This window comes from Cynocephalus volans, chromosome 4 (genome assembly GCF_027409185.1).
Source record: "Cynocephalus volans isolate mCynVol1 chromosome 4, mCynVol1.pri, whole genome shotgun sequence".
NCBI classification, from domain to species: domain Eukaryota; kingdom Metazoa; phylum Chordata; class Mammalia; order Dermoptera; family Cynocephalidae; genus Cynocephalus; species Cynocephalus volans.
Window position 1 is genome coordinate 84,874,073 of NC_084463.1, and position 24,314 is coordinate 84,898,386.

The following is a 24,314-nucleotide window of genomic DNA, read 5'->3' on the forward strand; positions in this document are numbered from 1 at the left end:
AGCATTCATCTCCAGGCTTCACTGCAACCTCAATAGCAATGACATGTCGTAGAATCCTTTTTCATTAATTCAGATACCTTTCTATGCCATTTAGTTTCAAATGACTGACTTTGCTATGTTCTATTTCTCCCACAGCTCTTGAGCAAAGGGTGCTTTCATGGAGTGGTGGGTTTGGGGGAGAGGGGCACAAAAAGAAATATTTGGGAGTGGCCTCCAGCAATGCCTCTAATTCTTGCACTAGGAAGAAAGGAAAAAAATTCATGACTCCACACCACTTTGCCGCTTACTAGAGCCTATACGCTAGAAGAGGACAAGATCTAGACTAGAGGAGTCATACTGCTTTGCACTGGCTCTGTAGATCTTTGAACAAGTTGTTTAACTGCTCAAAGACTCAGTTTTTCCTCACCTGAAAACAGAGCTTTGAATAGTAGGTCCTATACCTGAGAGATCATTAGGATTCGATGAGATGATGCTCAGTGAGCAGTTCTACTGACAAGTTTAGTAAGGGAAGATTAAAATAAAACTAAAGTAAGTTTTTCATGGATTCTTCTCAGCACTAATCGAGTACCTGCCATAATGATTTACAATAGCTGTGAAGCTGTTATCAACTCACACCACAAAATGCCAAACCAGCACTAAATGTACCTGAATCCTTCCATTCTTTGTCTGCAGTTGGGAAGCATGCTTTGTACTTAGCATCAAAAGCAAAGAAATGGGCCGCTACACCTACCTGGCAGTTCTACCGGCTCTGTGAATATACGTGTTGGCATCCTCTGGACAATCAAACTGAAGAACCCAATTTACAGCCGGGAAATCTACAAAGAAAGAATGTCAAGTTTAAAAAAAAAAAAATCAGTTTAAATGTCTGTCCTGCTGCACTATTTATATTTTACAATATTGCTTGCCCAAACTTTCTATGACTATCACATCAAACTAACAGATCATCTGTGAATCCTATTAGAAATAAAGTTAATTGTGTGAACCAAGAGATAAACATTTTTCTTTGACAAAGTGAACTTAAATTAATGACAGTGTATGAATGAGATTTCTTCATATCTGACATAGAAGAGACAAGCTGCTTTGGGTCAGACAAATAATGAAATACCCTGATATTTAATAACCTAAAAGAACCACTTTTCATGGGGACCTAGTGAACTACAAAACCAGTTTCTAAATTTAAATGAAGGTTTACTTTTCCTGCTATTCCCACCTTTATCCGAAGTAATGTCTTTCTAGGTCCCTCCCCATTTCCTAGCAATAATTATTCCATATATATTTCTGGCTACAGAAGTTTCCATTCATTTCCAGAGAATCCTGCTCTCAACTCCTTGATTTTGCTGCAAGGATTTCAAATCAATTTCTATCAAGGAAAAGGGCTGAGCACACAAAAAGATATTGGAAGATAATGATACTTAGAAGCATCAAACTATCACTAAGTCATACACTCATACGTGGAATCTAAAAAAAAAACTGGCTCTCATAGAAGTAGAAAGTAGAACAACAGTTACCAGAGGCCAGGAGGGAAATGGGGTGGTGGGGAAAGTGGTGGACTAACGGGTACAAAACTATGCTGTCTACCCTAAGTGAATCATTGTGCAGTATATGCATATATTGAAACGACACAACTGTACCCCACAAAAATATACATGTAAATGTTAAATTTTTTTTTTTGAAAAACTGTCACTAAGTCATATGATCTATTCAAAACGGCAGAATTTCAGTATGTGGAGAAAGAACCAAGAAAAACAGAACAGAGATATTTAGAACAATTCTCTCAGGACTTGAAGTAAGCAGGTGACTCAGAAGGCAGGGGCATGTCACAATGCTACAAACAGGAAGATGGGCTGAAAGCAGTACTTAGAGTCTCAAGTCCCCTACCCTCTCCTGTATAGTTGGGTCTCAAGACCAAGAGCCTTAATCTGGAGGAAGGCTTCAGACCCCAGGACACCAGATGCAGTAGAAGGCAGAGGCAGAGTGAAAACAGGGGTATTGAGGGAAAGCCTGCATGCCCACTTTCTTGCTAGGCTTCCAGAGAGCCAGCAGCAAGCTCAATTCTCATGAGGTTGAGGTTTTCTTCCCTAGAGAGATTAAATGCTGGAAGACAATATACTTCAACATTTTGTGTCTTCCACAAAATGATCGACTCTGTCTAAATCCCCTCACAATGAAGGCCATTAGTCAACAAGCCTCATCCATGTACAAATCACTTCAAATAGTTTTTTTGGTGCCTCATTGCTAAATATAAAAAGACATCTAATTGCAGAAAACTGAGAGAAGCCTCAAACATGAATGACAGAGAAAAGGCTACAGAGCAGAAACAGAAACAACGTGGAGAAGAAAACATAAAAACTTAATGCCTTCAGAGAGAGAAAACATGCATCCATCAAACAACAAGAGGCTGTAAAAAAGGAGGTCTACACACTTCAAAATTTTAATTTTATTAGGGAAGTTGAAATATAAAGTCAAAGAAATACTCCAGAAAGAACAGGAAAAGGACAAAGAGATGGGCAATAGGAGAGAACAGGGAAATTAGAAGATCAAAGAGGTCAAATCCTCCTCTAGAAAGAGTAAATAAGGGGCCGAGCCCGTGGCGCACTCGGGAGAGTGCGGCGCTGGGAGCGCAGCGATGCTCCCGCCGCGGGTTCGGATCCTATATAGGAATGGCCTGTGCACTCACTGGCTGAGTGCCGGTCACGAAAAAGACAAAAAAAAAAAAAAAAAAGTAAATAAGGGTGAGGAAGGGGAGAAATTTTATAAGGCAGTTGTTAACTCAAAGAGAATTGCAAAAAAAAGTATAAGAAACAATCTAAGTAACTAATTCCCTCAGCAGCAAACAATAATTACATAGTCAAAATAACATAAATATTGAATGTTATTTAACCAAAACACCAAGAAGCAATTCAAAGGTAAGTATCTTACAACTGAAAGAGATGAGTCTCTATACTGCTCAATATCGTAGCTATTCAAGTTTAATTAAAATTAAATAAAATTAAACACTCATCCCTTCCTCAGTTCCACTAGCCACATTTCAAGTGTTCGATTGCCACATGTGGCAACTAGCTACAGTACTGGACGTAGAATATTTCATTAATCATAGAAAATTCTATTAAAGTACGGGTCCAGAGTGAAAATGTACACTGAATGCCTGCACAACAACTAAGTAGGACCTTGCACTAAGGTACATTATCATAAAATGTCAGGACACTGGATGAACAGAAAATCCTAAGTATATCTAGAAAAAGAAAAGCAGGTTACAAAAAAAAGAATCAGAGAATCAGAAAAGCAAACACCTTCAACAGAATACTGACTACTAGAAGACAATGAAAAATATCTGTAAAATTTAGAGAGAAAATTTCAAACAAATTCTATTCCCAACCTGATTATCATTCAAAGATATGCCATTATCAGATATGCAAAGACTCAAAATTTACCTCCCATGTACGCTTAGGAAGCTATTAGAAAATAAGATTAAAAAGGGAGAAAAAAAGGTAAGCCAAGAAAGAAGACAGAGATCTAGAAAGAAGAGTCCTAGGATGAGAAACGTGCATACGGCTTATGGAGCAACCAGTTCAGATTAGAACTAGAGGCAGAAGCTGCAAAAGGGAGGTCCCAAGGGGAAAAGAAACAGAACTGTGTCTGAACTGTTAGTAAACTAGGAATGTGGCATTTGCTTGAACATTAGAGAAATTAGAACTGGGAACATGGAAAACTAAGCAAAATTTTGTAACAACTTAATTATTAACTCAAAGAAAATCGCAAAAGAAAGCATAAGAAAGAAAGTAGCCCTAATACACTACACTTTCCTCAGAAGCAATTAATTTATAACCAAAACAATGTAAATAAAAAAAGGTTTATTTAACCAGAAGTCGTGATATAACAATATATAATAGATGGCGGGTAGCAGAAGACGGTTGATTGTTAGAGAGGTAATAAAAGGAAGTTTCTGGATAATTTCTAAACTTGATAGATTTAAAAATGGCAGAACATAAGATTACTTAGGAATATGGAACTAAACACAAGAGGAAATAAAAGTTAAGGAGTTACTTCTAGCAGAGCCTGCATGTTCCCTTAACTCATTTTTACACCCATGTACGTGTATTATTAAAAATTAAAATTAAGAATAAAGTTTAAAAAGATACTGGTATATTCTAAAGAAGTTCTTGGACATTTACAAAAGAGAGCTTCAGGATATTCACTGTAAGTGTTTGTAATGGAAAATAAAAAACAACTTTAAGTGTTCATTATTTACAGGAATGAATAGATAACTGCATAAATTCATACTATGGGGTACTCTTCATAAAAACACTGGATCTTTATACATCAACATGGAAAGACTTCAAAAGCAAGTCACAGACTAGTATGTATAACGATATTGTTTATATGAACTTCTAGAAGACCCAAGATAATACTAGAAATTGCTAATGAATATATCCACAGAAAATACTTTTTAAAAAATAAACTAGAACACAGGCTCTTGACATTTTGTGCCATAGTTGAAGCCTATGAACTCCTCAAAATAATGTTTTAAATGCACAAATGAAAACATATAGGACTACAAGAGAAAACATTTCTAATAAAAACTATAGACATCAATATTTTTTATAGAATTTGATATACTAATGTATGGGCTTGTTTACTACATTAACTAACATGACCTAATCGTGGGTCTAACAACCACCATAACATCTAAATAGGACTGAGTGTAAACAATATTCCAAGATATCTGTAAAAACTAATGCAAAATGAAAACATCAAGGATTTCAGTAAGTGACAAAGTCATAGGTACTATTGAAAGTATAATAGTTTGTTGCTTACCTTCATAATGCTATATTTCAGTTAAAGGCTAGTGAAAATATGTAATTTTCTCCTCTTCAGAGTTCTCAGATCCACTGAATTCTATCACAGACTCTTTGGACTACAGGTAAAGAACCTTCAACTAAAAGTTTACACACCAAACATAAGACAGTAAGTGTGTTTGAAGAGAGGGGAGTAAAATGCAACAGAGAAAGGGTACAAAAAGGGCTACATTGATTGCTATCTGATTTAAGAAAATCCAAGGAAAATATGACATTGTAAGTAGATAGTACGTGTGATTTTTTAGAATTATTTTATAATTAAGAAAGGAATCTGGCCCTTAAAAGGAGTAAACTTCAGTTCAAAATTTGCTTTTGTTGACCTAAAGCATTTTAGGTTCAAAAAATCAGAGACATATAAATACATATAAACACAATCAAAATGTTTCAAAACTATATAGCCAAATAGTGATGAGGGGGTGGGGAAATGAGTTGTTATAGGGCTGAGAAAATAGCCCAGAGAGCTTTAAAAATATGCATATTTGGCTGCTATCTCCTGTCACATGTGGATGAACTGATATGCCTGAGATATGCTTTAGAATACTCCAAGACAGACAGGAGGAAAAGGGGGATCATGACAAAGATCATTGTTAGAGCTGGATAATGTGTATATAAGAGGACATTAAACTTATTTTGCTTATGTTTAAAAATTTGCCATAATTAACAAATATAATAAAATTAAGTGATTGAAGAATTCAAATTACCACCTATATATTCTCATCCTTTGCTCCTTCCTACCTCTTAATTAGTTTTCCTCTCTAATTACTTCCACCCCATGCCACCGCCACAAAGCCACAAGTTGTAAACTAACACAGCGGCTTTTTGAAAATAAATTTAAATACATTACGTGTAGTGATTTTAAAATAAAAATTAGAATGGTTGGTAAAAAGATGGACTTCATTGATTTTTCTTGTGAAATGAGTGACAATAGCTATCAACAAGTTTCCAATTTTCAAAGAAACAGGTTTTTTTTCATGTCTTTAAATGTTTAATCTTCCTTTGGTTTTATATGTTCCTCAGGATTCTATGGTAAAATTATCAATAAAAAAACAGTAAGAGCACAAAAGATGCAAATATTATGGAAATTTTCACCAACAAATTCTTAACGGTAATCCACTCTCATCAATTTACTTATTTTTCCTCTTACAAAATAAGAGGAAAGAAAAGAAAGCCCACTTATGTGAATCTATTATATTTCCCAAAATACACCTTACAAGCAAATCATGTTTCCCATGATCACAGAAATTTCACTGTAGGAAGTTTTCTTACCCAGCCCCCTAGCTGCAATATCAGTAGCAAAGAGCACTGCAGCTCTCTTACGGACAAATTCATTATAGACTTCCATTCTTCTCATCTGCTGCTGTTGACCATGGAGGGCAAGGATAGAAATACCAGGACATAGCCGGCAGAACACTCGGTATAGTTACTGCACCTGGGCATTAACAGAAGAATGAGTTTGGTACTGCCAGATGGCAGCAATCTTACAAAATAAACAGCAAAAATGTACTAAGGAGCACACATTTCACCAATTAAAAAAATATTTTTTTAAATATTGAGCAGAGAAAAGGGAAATGTAGTCTTGAGTTGTGATCTTCAAATATTTTTGATCGAATTTTTCCTAAAATAATTTTTTGGGGGAAAAAATGCTCTTCTTGCATTTAAGTTATCTGAAATTTTTCCAAAATTGAATAGTTGCAAAAAATGTAATTACTGATAAATACTGATGTTTTAAAAATAAACACTTATCTCTTATAAACGTATCCAACGGATTCTAAATAGCAAAGCAATTTAATACCCATCAATCATGCAAAAAATGTGAAGAAACTCCTTTAACAGAAAGAACTTTTACTTCCTTTCCTCCTTTAACTCTCATTTCTATTTCCTGATCCCACAGAACCATATCTTAAGTTTTAAGCTTGAAAATCTTATTAATCGTGTTATCATAATCCATAAGTTTCCACAACAAAAAAGTTAAAATTGATACACATTATTTTAATTTTCTGTTTATATGGCTTTATTAACTTTCTTCTCAGACTGAGAAATTATCATAATAGTAGTATAAAACTGACCAAAACAAGAAATATGTTAGGATTTGATAAATAACTATAAGACAAAATTTTATTGTAAATACATCTGAATGTACGGAACTAGAAGGAGCTTACTGTTTTAGTTTTATGTCTCTAGTTTATATACTCATAAACGGAAACTGGATTGACAGACTGAGGCAGAGTTCAGCATTTTATTCCTATTTTCTCTAACATAGGAGTTAAGAAAATCTGTTCACATAAATACAGAAAAAGGACTAGAAGAAACCTTAACTCTGAACTCCTTCAAAATATGCCAAAAATCATAATGACAGATCAGCAACAATTCTTTGTAATCATCTATCAGTTAATAACTCCATTAAAGTCTCTCTTCAATTCTGTTGAAGGTAAAGAATGGGGCACCACCTAAATTGCAAAATCCCGTGTTACAGAGTCAGCAGACACATTCATTTTCTCAATAGCAATACTCTAGTGAAAGGTTCTGATTCTGGGACAATGTACCAGTAAGACTGGGGATAGATGAACTTACACCTGTCTTTTGTAAAGATATTAAAAGGGCCACCATGAAAGGGGAGATGGAAAAGTAGAATTTCCAGACCACAGATGCACTCAGGCAAATCAATCTCAGAAGAAGTACATACAGAAACTCAGGAAGTGTAAACTGAGTTCATAAAAACTTTCTGTATCTCTTGAATCAGGACTGGCCTTGAATTGACAAACTAACTGAGGGGGAAAACATATGTGGGATAAAGCCATGTAAGTTCTAAGTATGGAGTTTAATTCTAATTTATAGAAAGTCATTGGAGGGTCTTAAGCAAGGCAATGACATATTCCAGTTTCTACTTTCCAAAGATCCATTCTGGCTATTACGTGGGAAAACTACAGGAAAGAGAGAGAATGGGGAGACAAATTAGAAGGCTAAGACAAAGTTAAGCATGGTTCAGACTGCACTGTAGCATGGGAGGGGGTGAGAAGTGACAGAGCTTATGAGTTACCGATAGATTTAATATGGGATGAAGACAGACAGGAATTAAGGATTCAGTCATTTATCAAGATGGGGAAGAGTTGGGGGAGGAAGACATAGGGACAGGAACTCTTAAATTGCTTTTCCTATGTTAAATTTGAGATGCATTGTAGGTATGCAACATACCCAGTAGTCAAGGGGATACACAAGTCTGGAGCTCAGGAAAGAAGTTAGGGCTTGAGATGTGGATTTGGCAGTTGTTAGCACATAGATGGAATTTAAAGCCATGAAACTAATGATGTTACTTAGAAAGAAAGCATAGATGGGAAGAGTGGAGTAGAGTGATCTGAGGCACTCCAAACTGCAGAGGTCAAGGAGAGGAGGTTAAAATTAGAGTAGTCAGAAAACATGAGGGGAGGACAGGTTAATGACTGAGGAGTCACAGCAGTCTAAAGACTGCTTCAAGAGGGAGAAAATGGTCAGCAGTACCAAATGCTTCTAAGAGGTCAAGTAAGATAAAGACTGATAACTGAGCACCACCTCTGGAAAGCTGCATCCCTTAATAAAGGCTGACTCAAAGGTGGGCTAAGGAGAGAAAAGGAGATGATAAAGTGACTCAGCTATTAGAGATAAGCCTTTAGGAGAATTTGCTATGAAGAAGAGCAGAGAAAAGAGGTAGTGACTAGAAAGGGACACAGGATTTGATTTTTATTTTTAATATGGGCAATATTAAAGAATGATAGGGAGAAAAGAAAATGCAGGAGAGAAAGGGGTATTTGCAGTAGCAAAGGACTTGAGCACACGAGAAGACAGTCTAACACACAAGAAGAGTTAGTCACAGATACAAGCAAGGACACTTTGTCTACTGTGACAAGAAGAAAAGCAGAGTATTACAAAGCAGAAACTTTAACAGGACTCTCAGATTTATTTCCTAACATCTAGATACCAAAACCATCCTTTTTTAGAAGACATAAAGTCCTGAAAATCTAAAATAGGTCTTAAAAAAATATGAAGTTATTCTTTACATAGTAAAATGATAGAGTTCAAGTGTTTTCACCCAACAAGAGAAACAAACCACCATTCATCTTCCCCACAAGCTGGAGGGAAACTCACCTGCATATTTATCAAGCTCAGCTGTTGTAAAAGCTATAAATCTAGAAATGATCTACCAGATGCCAACTACTGTATGTGATCAGGAGTCTGAAACATGGTACAAGAAAAACTGGCACACAAAATTGACCATGCTCCTTTCTCCTTAGGGGAGGAGACAAAGTTTTCTCACATGAGTACTCCAAAAAGTTCATGGAAAGATTTGTATTATCTTTTATTTCTATTTTTCCATGAACTTTTTTTCATGATGAATAAAAACTTATTTTTTAATTGACATGTATTGATTATACATGAGTTATATTTCAATATATGTATACAATGTGTGAAATCCTATCAGGGTAATTAGTATATTCGCCAACACAACAATTTATCATTTTCATGATGAGAAGAACATTTGAGCTCCTGTCTTCTAGCCATTTGAGAATATACAATAAGTTGTTAATTATAAATGCCTACCACTACCATAGTCCACTAGAACTTATTTCTCCTCTCTAGCTGTGATTTTGATTCTGTTAACTCTTCCTACCTCCCTTTCTTCCCAGCCTCTAGTAACCACAACTCTACTCTCTACTTCTATAAGCTCAATTTTTTTCTCCAGCTCCCACACATGAGTGAGAACATGGGGTATTTATTTTTCTGTGCCTGACTTATCTCACTTAACTTCATGTCTTCTAGGCTCATCCATGTTGCCACAGATGATAGGATTTCACTTTTTACAGCTGAGTAGTAATCCATTGTGTATATATACCACCTTGTCTTTATCCAGTCACCTGTCAATGGACACCTCATACATCTCTGAATCCCTTATTCCTAGCACTGGTATAGTGTTCAAGAAGTGTTTATGAACTAAATAAAGGTATAAACAAAACACTACAGAAGGACAGGGGAGAGAGCAACTGATTCTAAAAAATGGAAGTGTCAGAAAAGGACTTTCATGTGGAACATCTGAACTTAGCCTTAAAGAACACTAAATATTTCCCCAGAATTAGGGTGAAGGGATACAGAGAGGACATCCCAAACAGAGATCAGCACGAACAAAGATATGAAGCACGGAAATAAACGCAATACTCAGTTCCATATCCATGGAGGGGATGGGAGGTGTCAGATTATAAAGACCTCTGCTTAGCCTAGCTGCCAATTGTTCATTCTACCAATATGTGAGAGCTACTACGTTTCCAGTATTGTTAGCACCTACCACAATACTGAAGAAAAGACAGTTTCTGCCCTCATCCAGATTAAAGTCCCATCCACAGATTCCTTTACAAAAAGACACGGGATTCTTATTATCTACAGATCCATTGCCACACCTAGCACTGTGTTTCTCATATGATACAATTATTTGTGTAACCGAAATGTGATATCTCAAAAGGGATGATTCAACATCAATAAGTTCATAAAGAAAATAAACAGTCAGTACCTCTTTGCAACTGGAGAAAAATACAATACTCTTCTTTTTCAGATGGCTTCTCAAGAAGGAATATAGCACACTTATTTTTTGCTGCAGCTCACAAACTATGTAATTCTGTTCCGAAGTGGCAGGGGTGCTTGTGGAATTAAGGGGAGGAAAAACATTAAAAGTATGCCATGGTAGTAACTTCGAAATCCAGACCAAAAAAGGAAACAAATTTTTATGGTGGCACATCTCTCAAACAAATTTCCCACACACATACGCCAAAAAGAGATCTTTTATCTATTGTTCCTTAAAAAAGTAAATCCAACACATGACTTTAAAATACATTCAAAATCCCTTATAGATTATATGTCAAACACACACACACACACACACACACACAGACATATATGCAAATAGTGGTCACCTCTGAAAGTGTAGGGCCAAGGGTGAACTAAAAAGAGGCACAAGAGAACTTGCTGGGCTAATGGCAATGTTCTATATCTTATTAGAGGTTTGGGTTACAGAGATATATACATTCATTAAAACTCAGCAAATGTACACTTTGAATTTGCATTTTTCATTATATGTAAATTTTACATCAAAAAAAGAAAATCTATACAAATACTGAACTCTCATTAGTGATAGGTGTGCTGAAGTACTTAGGGGGATGTAGACAGATATCTGCAATTTACTTTGAAATGCATCAAAAAATGAGAGGAGTTAATATACAGTTAGAGGGATGGATAAATGGCTAGTAAATTAGGTAGCATCCAGGTGTAGGTATAAGGTGTTTACTGTTAAAGTCTTTGTATTTATTGCATTTTTGAAATTTCATATTAAAATGTTGGAGAGAAATACACATGCACTTGCTCTTTAAGTAAACCTACTTTTAGGATTCTATTCCAAAAATACTCCAATAAAAAACAAAAACAAGATGAAAATCCAACCCAAATGTCCATCAGTTGGGAACTCACAGAATAAACTATTGTATATCCACACAATTAAATATTGTGCAACTATAAAAAAGGAATGAGAAATCTATCCATATACTGCTGTGGAGCAATCTCTATGATACATTGTTAAGAAGCCAGTAGCAAAACAGAACATAGTTTGGTACTATTTATCAGGGTGCGCATATACAACACATACGCATACACATGTGCACCTGTGTGTATCTGTGTTTATATTGACAGGGAAAAAAGGGAAACAATCAAAAACTAGAAGTCAACTGGTTTTAGATATGACAAAGTCACAATCCACAAAAGGAGAACATAAGCTGGACTTCACCAAAAGTAAAAATTTCTGATCTGTGAAAGATACCATCAAGAGAATGAGAAGACAAACCACAGAATGGGAGAAAATAATTGCAAAAGACATCTGATAAAGGACTGTTCTCCAAAATATACAAAGAACTCTTAAAACTCAATAACAAACAACTCAATCAAATGGGCCAAAGACTTTAACAGACACCTCTCCAAAGAGGATGGTTATACAGATGGCAAATGAACATATGAAAAGATGCTCATTCCCAGCCTACACACAATCAAATAAATAAAAAGATGCTCCACACAATATGTCATAGGGAAATGCAAATCAGAACAATGAGATACTAGTACACTTATTAGAATGGCCAAAATCCAGAACACGGACAACACCAAACACTGCCAATGCTGAACAACAGGAACTCTCACTCACTGTTGGCGGGAATGCAAAAAATAGTCCAGCCACTTTGGAAGACAGTTTGGCAGTTTTTTTTTGTTGTTGTTTTTTTTTCCCCCTTACAAAACTAAACATACTCTTACCATCTGGTCTAGCAATTGTGCTCCTTGGTATTTACCCAAAGGAGTTGAAACTTAATGTCCACACAGAAACCTACACATGGATGTTTATAGCAGCTTTATTTATTCATAATTGTCAAACCTTGAAAATAATCAAGATGTGCTTTAGTAGGTGAATGGATAAATAAATTGTAACATCCCGGCAATGAAATACTAATCAGCGCTAAAAAGAAACGTGCTCTCAAGCCATGAAAAGACCTGGAGGAATCTTAAATGCATATTACTAAGTGAAAGAAGCCAATCTGAAAAAGCTATATACAGTATAATTCCAACTATATGACAGTCTGGAAAAGACAAAGATGGAGACAGTAGAAAGGCCATTGGTTGCCAGGCGTTAAGGAGGAGTGAATAGGCGGAGCACAAAGGATTTTTAGTAAAAACCAAAGAGAAAAATCTTACAAAAAAAAAATAATACCTTCAAAGGAACAAGAGAACTGTCAGCTGACTTTAACAGAAATAATGGAAACTAGAGCACAATAGAAGATACCTCTGAAAAGCAAAAAAAAAAAAAAAAATTGCCAAGACAGCCTTCAAAAACTAAAGAGGTTTTCAGAAAAGTCAAACCAGAATTTTTCACTAACAAACATGTACTAAAAGAAAATTCGTTGACTAAAAGAAAAATTCTCAAATGGAAGCACAAAAATGCAAGAAGAAAACACCCGGGTTAAAAAGCAATTATCATACAAGATAAAAATCAATATGCTACTTACAAAGACAAATCTAAAACTGTTAAGGGTGTACACAACGTAGAAAGAAAAAGGATGGGAAAGATTCACCATGCAAACACTAACCAAAAGAAAGCTGCTATCGGCAGACTAACAGCAATCAAACTAGACTTTAAGGGCAAAAAGTATTAGTAAAGATAAAAAGGAACATTTTATAATGATTAATGTTTCAAGTTAACAGAAAATTTAATACTAAATTTGTATGTATCTCAAATAATATAAACTCAAAATATGTATCTCAAATTTGAAATTTTTTATAATGTACCACAGAATTCAACTTATAGTCACTGGAAAACAGGAAGTCACTATGGCCCAAAGGCAACTATTTTCTCTTAAAAATAAAAACATTAGAAGCACTATTTGTCTACATATAGCAATATAAAGACAAAACTTACACTTTTTCTAAGTATAGTGTGACATACAACTTCAAGAAGATGTAAATTTTTTAAATTTAATTTCCAGTTCCTTCATAATATGAGAGTAGATATTCTATAATACCTTAAGATATTCTTGATTATAACTTGTCATGACGTATTAACTGTTAAAGGAGAAAAGTCAATAATTACATCAGACAAAATTCCCAACAGCATATGCTTTTTTATAGGGCTTCCAATGAATATGGATCTACAGAGCACTGCAGTCACTATCATACACCCTGTAGTTTTGTAAATTATGTGGCTGCATATCTGCCTTCTAAACCTTTTTCCTGAAAGCCACAGTTTCACAAGTGATGGAACTGCATTTCAACAATCATTTGCGAAATATAATCAAAGTCTTCACATTCAGTTTTTCTCTAAAAATTTTATAACCTACAGATAATAACCAACTCTATCATCTACAGAAATTAGGGATAGGGATACTGTGCACAATTAACTTAAATTATAGAAGGCTTTAGAAATTCATAATTGAAAAATTTGTGTCTAATGAATTTTGAAAATAAGCACGAGGCAAACAGCAAAAAGAACAAAGGAGAAAAATCAAAAGACTTAGATAGTAGACTTCACATTATCACGTTAATTGTAACAAATTTCAATAGTTATCTCAACACAACTTTAAAAGACCAATGTCAACTAAATAGTAAGCCAAGAAAGAAACTATACCTCAAATATCTCTTCCTGTTCCACTGCCAAGTTTTTGATAGCAAAAGCTACCAGTACTCAGATTCTCCAAAGTTTATCTGTTAGGATCACCTGGAAGCATATAGTCTGGCCTCTTTTAGGCTCTTTTTTATTCCTAGACATCTGATGAAGAAGGTCAAGGTGGGCCTGAATATCTATATTTTCTGTACTTAGGGACTTTCCAACAGGATAACCAAATTCACTTTCCAAATCTATTTCTTGTTATACTAACATTTCATAGCAAGAAGAAATGAAAGTTTTAAGATACAAATAATGGTACAATTGAATCCATATTAATGTCTTCAACACAGAATCCAACTTATATTCACTGGAAAACATTTCTTCTGGAAGTCAAGTATGTCCATAATCTATAATGATTCATACCCAATACACACATACTTCCAATTGTCATATCAAAATACAGTTTCCCTCAACCATTTGCATACCACTAACACACACACTTTTTACTGTCACATAAACACACATATTTTACTTCCAGTTTTTAGTGAAACCAAGACAAAATAACAGATGCTAAAACAATTTTAAACAAAGATATTTTGCTAACTCTTAATGCATTTGATAAAATGTTCTCCATAGCACATTGGTCTTGCGTAATACTGCCAAAGAATGATTACGTACCCAAATAATTTTGGTAAATGTAGCAAGCTGTATCTACCTCCCACTGCTTTGAGGAGTCACATCATCCATGAAAACATTAAAGGTTCTGAGAAATCTTGACGTAAAAAAAACTGTTTCACTTTGACTCAACATTTGCTATTTATCTATCCAGGAATTCATCCCCTCTCTCATTTATCTGGGGGAGTGGTGGGAGGAGAGAAGAGCTGGCAAATGGTAAAATACCTGTTAACATCTTATAGAAAAAATAATGTTCCCAAACCACATTTTGGGAAATGCTGCTTTAGAGCATACTCACATTAAAGATATATCCAAAATTTGAGTATTTTAACTGATATATTTACTATGCTTAGCACATCTAATAACATAAAACGTTTTATTTCCTAGAAAACATAAATTTAAAATATCAAATTCTTAAACTAAAAAAGAACATTGATTTTTTGATTGAATCAAAGAGTACATACCTATATTTTGCTTTCTCATGAACCCAGACATACTCAGCGTTTTTCAAACTCAAGCGTGCAAGGTCCTTTACAGATTTGGTTTGTGTTGCTGAGAAAAGTAAAGTCTGATGTCTCTTGGGAGGATTTTCAATAATAGCATTCATGGTATCAGCAAAGCCCATATCCAAGATTCTATCTGCTTCATCAAGAACTAAAAAAGAAAATGCAAGTTGAACTATAATATTTAAAATATATATCAGGCTAAATGCAATGTAGTATCCTGGATTGGACCCTAAAAAAATAAAAAGGACATCAGTGGAAACTGGTGAAATCTGAATAAAGCCTGGCATTTACATAACATACCAATATTGATCTTAGTTTTGACAAAGATGCCATAGTTAAGCAAGATGTTAACATCAGGGAAAACTGGGTGAAGGGAACAAAGGAACTCTTACCATCATTGTAACTTTTCCACAAATCTACAAGTATTCAAAAATAAAAAGTTGATTAAAAGAATACACATTAGGTAGTATCACCAAGCAAAACAGAAAAAGTTCATTTTAAAAAATGCCAATTTGACGTTTCAGTGATCAGAAGTGGCTGTGACAGATTTAAAAAACTCTCGGCAATGTCTAATATTGAAGTACCTAATTTCACATATAAGAGTACATATTTAAAAAAAAAAAGAAAAAGAAAAAGAAAAAAAGGGCTAATTGTATTCTCTAGGTTTGGAGCCCACATGCCAAAAAACTTAAAAGTTATTCCTCAGAATGTTTTTAATCATAATAGTTATCTAATATAACATTTATATCATTAAAATGTGATGGCTCTCTCCTCAGTCTGAGTTATTTTCCATTAGAAATTTGTTAGACTCACCTACATTTGGAGATTAGTAGCATGAAAACATATTGTTTCATCCATGTGTTGAAGAAGCCGACCCGGTGTGCAAACAAGTATATTTACATTGTTGATCCTCTCAGCTTCATGTTTCAGATCCTGAAAACAGTTCTTTCTTATGATTACACAGACACATCACTGGGCAGCCTGTATACCAAAACTACAAAAAGCCATCTGCATGTGGCATTTTATCATAGCAGTTTACATATTCAGGAAAAAAACATAACTTCTCTCTTCTATTTCTGCAGTGCATCCAAATTTGGGGGCTAAATCAAATTCCTGAGTGAAGACCTAAAGAGCTCAGAGGTTGTGAAGGTTAATTATAGATGGCGACTTGGTTAGATGAAGGAATGCTGAGAAACCTGGTAAAGCAATCTTTTCAGGTGTGTCCATGGGGGTGTTTCCAGCAGAGATTAGTATGAGAGTCTGAGTGGCCTGGGTGTGAAAGACCCACCCTCAGTATGGATGGGAACCATCCGATCTTCTGGGGGTCCGGAAAGAACAAAAGAGACAGAAGAAAGAGGTGAACCGCTCGCTCTCTGGATCTGCTGGAGCTGGGATACACTCTTCTCTCCTGTCTCTCCTGGACATCAGACTTGAGACTCTTCAGTTTTGGGGTTCCAGAACTTACACCAAGGACACCATCAGCTTCCCTGGTTTTGAGGCCTATGGACTTGGACTGAGCCACACTACTGGCATCCGGTTTATAGACAGCCTTTCGTGGGACTTTTCTTCATAGCCATGTGAGCTTATCCCCCGAATAAATCCCTCTCATAATTATAACATATCCTATTGATTCTGTCTCTCTGGAGAACCCTGACTAATACAGGGGTCTTCTAGATTCTTAGTCATACCCAGATTTGAGGCAAAAAATAACAAAAAAAATTACACACACACCAGGGATCTTCAAAATTTTCATAGAACGATTTGTATTATCTTTTAATTCTATTTTTCCATGAACTTTTTGAAGTACCCCCCCGTATATATTAAATGAATGCTCCATTTGTAAGTCTTGATTTCCTATTAAGGCCACCAGAATTGACTTAAAACCCAGAATTACCCCCATTCTTTAAATCAGTACCCAGGAACACTCAACAAGCTCTCCAACGCTACTCACCACACTTTGTGGACTGAAAAAAAAAAAAAAAGAGCCAAGCTCTCTACATTTTAGAGGTTCTCTCTCCTTGAGACAAGAACCACAGAATGTTGTTAATTGTTAAGCTGGGTGACAGGTACATGAGTACATGAGGGTCTGGATGCTATTCTTTCCTCTTTTGTGTATGTTTGCATAGAAATTCAAGAAGTTAAGAACTTACCTTCAGTCTAGAGGAGATTCTAGCAGATACAGGCATTCCAAATGTACTATAAAGTAGAACAAAAATTGGACAGCAAGTTTTAACCATGACCTAAAATAAACACTCCTCAAAACAATCTACGTTCCTTTCTTCTACTGCTGACATAGCAATGTTGTGAATTATTCAACCTCCTAGACAGATATTTTATTAAAGGTACTAGTCCACATCCTGAAATGTCATCTTTCCCAATATATATAAATAAGTAGATTTATAGGCTGATTAGAGTAAATCTATCTCTGAGAGCTTCATCAATTCAGATACCCTGACAAAAACAGACTTTAGGGACCAGACCCTAGATGACAGTGACCACACCAAAGCATCACTACCTATGAGGACCTGCCTAGGAGGTCAGTCTGTTTCGATGAAGTCTCCACCTCTCGCCTGTCAAGTGCCACAATGCTTCAACATGGTAGAAGGAAAGAAAGAAGGAAAAGGACAAAAAGACAAACCTTTCCACCAATGATGAGACCAGCTGAAAAGTCATGATTCTTTTTTTTTTTTTTTTTTAAAGTCATGATTCTTTCCCACTTTTCTGAGAACCTCAAAGGTCTGATAGGCCAGTTCTCTCGTGGGTGATATTATCAGAACCCCCAGCCCATCTGTTGAGGTCCATTGCAGACGATATAAGGCTTCCAGCACCTCAAAAAAGACAACAAACTCATATTCAGTAAGTCCTTAGAGAAATCAGCTTTTTGACCCACATCTCAGTATTGCCCCTCAAATCAAAGGCACCCTCTAAGCAGAAGACATAACACTCAAGTTTTATCCAATCCTAAAGAACAGATTTTGTTTCTTTTTCTTCCATCAGAAGCATCCACCTCTAACTCAGAAGGAAAGGAAAAGAAGCCCCATGGTAGCTCAGCTGCTGCCAGAGCTATCCCATCAGGAGACTGGATATCAGTGAAAGGTATGTGTAGCCCACAAACCATTAAAACACACTGAAGAAAAATATTTATCATTTTCTGAGCAATAACCACATAAAAATAAACTTTTAGCTGTGTTACTGCTGAAGTTATATATTGACTGAATTCTCTAACTGTATGGATACTCTGCTTTAAAAAAAACTAGGACTTAAGAGCAAAATGATTTTGCAATACTTGGAACAAATACTAAAATATGATTTTTCTGGGACAATTATTTTGTAGGAATCAAAAATTAGGAGACAAACTATGTAACTGAGATGTAAGTGAATTCCTAGGAAGCTCTACTGTTTTACTGGGACATGTCAATGACCCAGGAAATTCTTAACAAATGTCCAGATCTCCTTAACATGACAATATTTCAGCTTTGTCCTAAATAGGTAGCAAGAATAAATGCTATTGGCAGGTTTGCAAGGGTGATAACAGGAACAGCTTTCCCCACCAGTCCTACTGCACTGAATTGCCATACTGGAACACCCAACAACCTTCAAGAATGTAAAGGCTTGTGAAGGCACAATCATTTATTCATTCAATAAGTTTCTGAGTGCCCACCCTGTGCAATAGGATCTGGGGAATATGGTGGAGAACAAGACAGATGTGGCTCCTAATAAAGCTTGCATTCTAGCCAGGAAATCCAATATGAAGACAACTATTTACATAATTACTCATTCGCACCTAAGGTACAGAATGTTATAAAATTGTATAATAGAGGATCTGATCCAATATAAGTAAAGCACTTACCGGAACAAGGAAAGCCAAAGTCTTGCCAGATCCAGTTTTGGCAGCTCCAAGTACATCTTTACCTTGCAAAGCCAACTCAGAGGTCTGCTTCTGTATCTCAGTAACCAGACGGTACTGGGCTTCTTGCAAACCTGGCAGTGTAGAAAGGGAAAATGATACTTTAGAAAATCCTAGTGTTACAGGCTCAGTTGTGTCTTCCCAAAACTCCTTTGTTGAAGTCCTCACCTCCAGTACCTCAGAAGGTGACTGTATTTAGAGACAGACAGATCCTTTAAAGAGGGGATTAAGTTAAAATGAGTCCCTCAGGGTAGACTCTAATCCACCATGACTGGCGTCTTTTTAAGAAGAATTTTGAACAAACTGACGCCAAGGGTGACATGCATAGAAGGACAACCATGTGAATAGGTAGCAAGTTACAATATGATCCAATAATCCCACTACTGGGTATATATCCAAAGGATATGAAATCAGTATGTTGAAGAAAGATGTGCACGCCCATGTTCATTGCAGCATTATTCATAATAGCCAAGACATGAAATCAACCTAAGTGTCTAGCAAAGGATAAAGAAAATACAGTACATATACACTCAGTGGAATACTATGCAGCCTTTAAAGAATAAGTTCAAGATGCTTATTGTGCATCATGGTGACTATAGTTACTTATAATATACTGTATACTTGAAAACTACTAAGAGTAAGAGTAAATTTTAAGTGTTCTTACCAAAAAAAAAAAAAAAAAAGTGAGGGAATGCAAATGTTAATTGGCTTTATTTAACCATTCCACAACATATATGAGGAGCCTTCAAAAAGTTCACGGAAGGATTCATATTACATTTTAATTCCATTTTTCCACAACCTTTTCAAAGTACTCTGATACATATTTCAAAACATTATGTTGTATACAACACATACAATTCTTGTCAATTAAAAAAAAAGACAGAGGGGCAGCAAGAGGGCAGCTGTCCACAAGCCAAAGAGGGAGGCCTGAAAAAGATCCCTCCCTTATGGCCCTGAGAAGAAACCAACCCTGACAGCACCTTCCTCTCAGACTTCTAGCCTCCAGAACTGTGAAAAAATAAATTTGTTATTTAAGACACCTAGTTAGGTATTTTGTTTTGGCAACCCTAGCAAACCAATACAAAGGGTATCAAATTTTTGTTTGTTCCTTTGCTTATTTTAACTAACATGATTAGGTTTCATTTTAATTATTCAGAGGCTCCTAGCATCTTTTTTTTTTTTTTCAATGTTCTTTGGTCTAGAAATCATGAGACTGACAGATTGTTAAAACTCAAATTAATACTGCTCATTTTTAATTGGTTTTCATGATATCAAAGTAAGATTTTTCAGGTTAAACTCCCTAAATCCTCTCTGATTTATAAAAAAGCATCAAGAAATCCAATAACATGTCCCAAGATCACCATATACCTACCTTTCAATGTTTTTTTGGACAAGGGGAAATCTGAAAATCTGGTGATTTCATTTACATTTATCTATAAAAAAAGGACAAAAGGGGACAATGTCAGAAAAGACAAAATAACCTACAGGATAATTCATTTATTTCACAATGAAATCACTTTTTCTCTAACTTGTACTGCCTAGCTCATCCTTGGTATGGCAGGATTAAATTCAATCATCACTGCTAATTAAAAGTCATCATTCCCTCTGAAAGGAAATTTGCCTTGAGGAAGCTGTCCTGAATCAAAACTGTAAGTTTGTAAAACCATTTAAGTTGATTAAAAAATAAATAAATTACTACACATGTGAGTAACATACATTAATACCTTCAACATCCTTCACCTCCAAGATATTAACACAGTAAATCATCACCACCTCAACTTTAGAAAGAAAATTTACTTTCAGTCATCCTTTAAGGGATATCAGTGTAAAAAAAATAAGGGACAAAATGACTACAAGCCACAGACCACGATGAAAATAGTTCTATATGCACAACTTCTACAAAAGATTGAAAAAAGTAGATCTTAGTTGAAAGAGGTAGATCTTGTGAGCACAATCTTTTCAAAATTTTAATCATAAATCAGTGGCCTATGAAATCCAACCTGATAAACTACTCATTTTGGGGGTATACTAAAGGAACAGTATTATTTCAAAGAAATCAGGAGAAATGTCTGTGTCATGCTCTGATGCCATGATAAGTAATGTTTTGCCCTTTAACTTTGCATTATCCAAATCTTCATTACTAATGTTCTTTATTAGCATAAATCCAATTTTCTGAATTTCATTTCAGCTGCTCAGAAGAATTATTTTATTACAGATACTGAACACAGGAACTACTGCTCATATCTGGGAATATGCCGCCAAATTATTCGTGATTCACAAAAGGGGAAAGTTGCATCTGTAATGCTCATTTTTTTTAAGTTACACTCTAGGCAGCAAAGGGATGGCAGTTGTATTTCATTTCACAATCTACACATTATCTTTCCCAGCATTCTTGATGTAACCCAGGCCAGGGTTACTCTCTGCCCACAAATACTGAAAACACAAATGTTAAAACGTTGTCATAATCCCTACAAATCATTTCAGACATTATTAGAGGAGGCAGAATCAGTGTACTAGCATTAGAAGAATGATTACTCAGTGCTTGTTTTGGCAGCACATATACTAAAAAAAGAATGACTTATTCAAATGACATCCTGTCCCAGCAAGAAACTTCAGTTGGATAATCTTCCAAACAGGACATTAAAATTAGGTGTGGTCATCCTTGCACTGTGGTACTATCAGCTAGAAAGCTGTTTTCACAGGGAACGGAATGCCTACAGGAGGAGGTAGACTGGCAACACCCTCTATGATCCCCATCAAGAGACACAGCACGGCAAGGTGGGCTCCTCAAACAAAATACTGCACAGTTTTCTAAAGTCTGTAAACCTCTTAGAGAGGAATCTTCGAAGAGTGAAACTGTTCCAACATTCTACTGCCAACCATTACAATATAAAACAACATCATAATCTTAAAAAGAGGTCACTGGGGAACGCTTCTACACTGTTAGTGAGACTATAAATCTGTACAGCCATTATGGACAACAGTATGGAGTTTCCTCAAACAACTACAGGTAGAACTGCCATACAATCCAGCAATTCCACTTCTGGGTATATACCTAAAGGAATGGAAATCATCATGTCGAAGGAATACCTGCACTCCCATGTTTACTGCAGCTCTATTCACAACAACTAAGAGTTGGATCCAACCTAAATGTTCATCGACAAATGACTGGATAAGGAAAATGTGGCATACATACAAAATAGAATTCTAGTCTGCCATAAAAGGGAATGAAATTCTGCTATTTGCAGCAACATGGGCAAACTTAGAGAAAATTATGTTAAGTGGAATAAGCCAGGTACAGAAAGAAATACCACATGTCCTCCCTCATAAGTAGGAGCTGAGGGGAAAAAAAAAGAAAGATACAACAATCAATAATTCCTTGAACTTTCAGAAGAAGAGAACAAAGCTGAGGCCACCAGAGGTGGGAAAGGGGGAGGGGGAGAATTAGGGAGAAATTGGCAAAGGGCGACAAAAAAAAATGTTTACATTGTTTAATGGCAAAACAAAAAAGTTAAAAATTAAAAAAAAAAGAATAATGCATTTAAAAAGAAAACAACACACTGAATTAAACTAGTAGAAAAAAAAGAGGTCACCAAAGAAAGAGAAAGAAATTTTGATCCTGCTGATGCTCTAGAACAGGGGGTCAGCAAACTACAGCCTGCAGGCCAATCCCAATTTGCTGCCTGTTTTTGTAAGAAAAGTCTTATTGGAGCACGGCTACAACCATTCATTTACATATTGTTTATGCAGTTGTGACAGAGATTGTGTAGCCCACAAAGCCTACGTTTATCTGGCTTTACAGAAGAAGTTTACCAACCTGGCTCTAGAAGAGTCTGTTACAGTCCAAGCAATACTTAGCAGAAGTACTATATACAGCAGAAGGTGTTATACACAGCAGAAGACGGCTGTGGTTCCTATAAACAGAATAACACTATCTTTTGCTTGAGGATGGGGGGATTCACTCCTGTCTCCACAATCCTCACACTCTCACTAAAATCTGTATCATTATTCTTCTTAAGTCAGGAAAGTCCTTTCTAAAGACTTCCCAATGGTTGTGGAAAAGTTGGAGGGGGCAGAGGGGAGAACAGAGTGAATATCACTTAACCACCTTCTTCCACCTCTCTCTGGTAATAGCTATTTCTCACAAAAGTGAATAATGCCTAGAGAAAAAAGTATAAAACCTTCCTAGAGTGCTCCACCTATTGCAATCAAGAGGAGAAAAGCAATGTGCCTCAAATCACACCAGACCAAATTTTAATTGGAAAAAAAGGCAGGATTAGAATGCTGAGTTTCTATATAGCACAGGTGATTATCGTAAAAATCTCAGTGAATCCCAGATACAGACTTTGAGCCATCCAGCAGTGAAAACAGCTGCTGAACTACAACAAATAGTTCATCACTTTACAATAAGCCTCAATTCCAGTTCTCCATCACATACACCGTATGTGATGTCCTTAGAAAGACACAAGCCAGATCTCCTACTGCGGGGAGCACAGCCGACTGACCCTGCCAGCTGTCACCCCTGTAGATCCACCACTGAAAACACCATGCTTTCCCTGGCTGCTCCTAGTCGGTGACTAAGTTCAGTAGCAGTACTACTGCAGGCTGGGGGGGTTCCTCTAATTGACAACTTTGGAACAGAAACTCCCCATCAGCTGGCTGAAGCTTTCTTACAACTGTGCTACAGTCAGACTCCCTACCTGTTCCTTCTTTCCTCCTCTCCTCTCCCTTCCTATTCCTGTTCTTTCCTTCATCCTTCGCAGGCATTTCTCTCCGATAAATCTCCAATTCATCGAATCCCATCTTGCCATCTGCTTCTCAGAGGACCCAAGACCTAGGCTACACCAATAGTCTTCTACCTGGTCTCAGCCTCCAGAACCTTTATAACTGGGACATATTCTCTAATTGCCACCAGACTTCCCACTGCTTCCAGATAAAGTCTCTGAGCATGGCCTCTGTATAAATTTCTTAGTGTTGCTATAACAAATTACTACAGTTGCTTAACCCCACACAAATGTATTATCTTACAGTTCTGGAGGTCAGTAATCCAAACTGGGTTTTACTTGGCTAAAACAAAAAAGTCAGCCAGGCTGAATTCTTTCTGATTGCTCTAAGGGAGAGTCCATTTCCTAGCCTTTTCCAGCTTCTAAAGGCTGCCCACATTTCTAAGATATGTTCCCCCTCCCATCTTTAAGGCCAACAATGTCCATCAAGTCTTT

General features: G+C 36.1%; 1 pseudogene; it reads right to left on the reverse strand.

The window, feature by feature from the left end:
* Positions 1-24,314, reverse strand: part of LOC134376251 (probable ATP-dependent RNA helicase DDX10) — a 44,458-nt pseudogene that overhangs the window by 14,817 nt on the left and 5,327 nt on the right.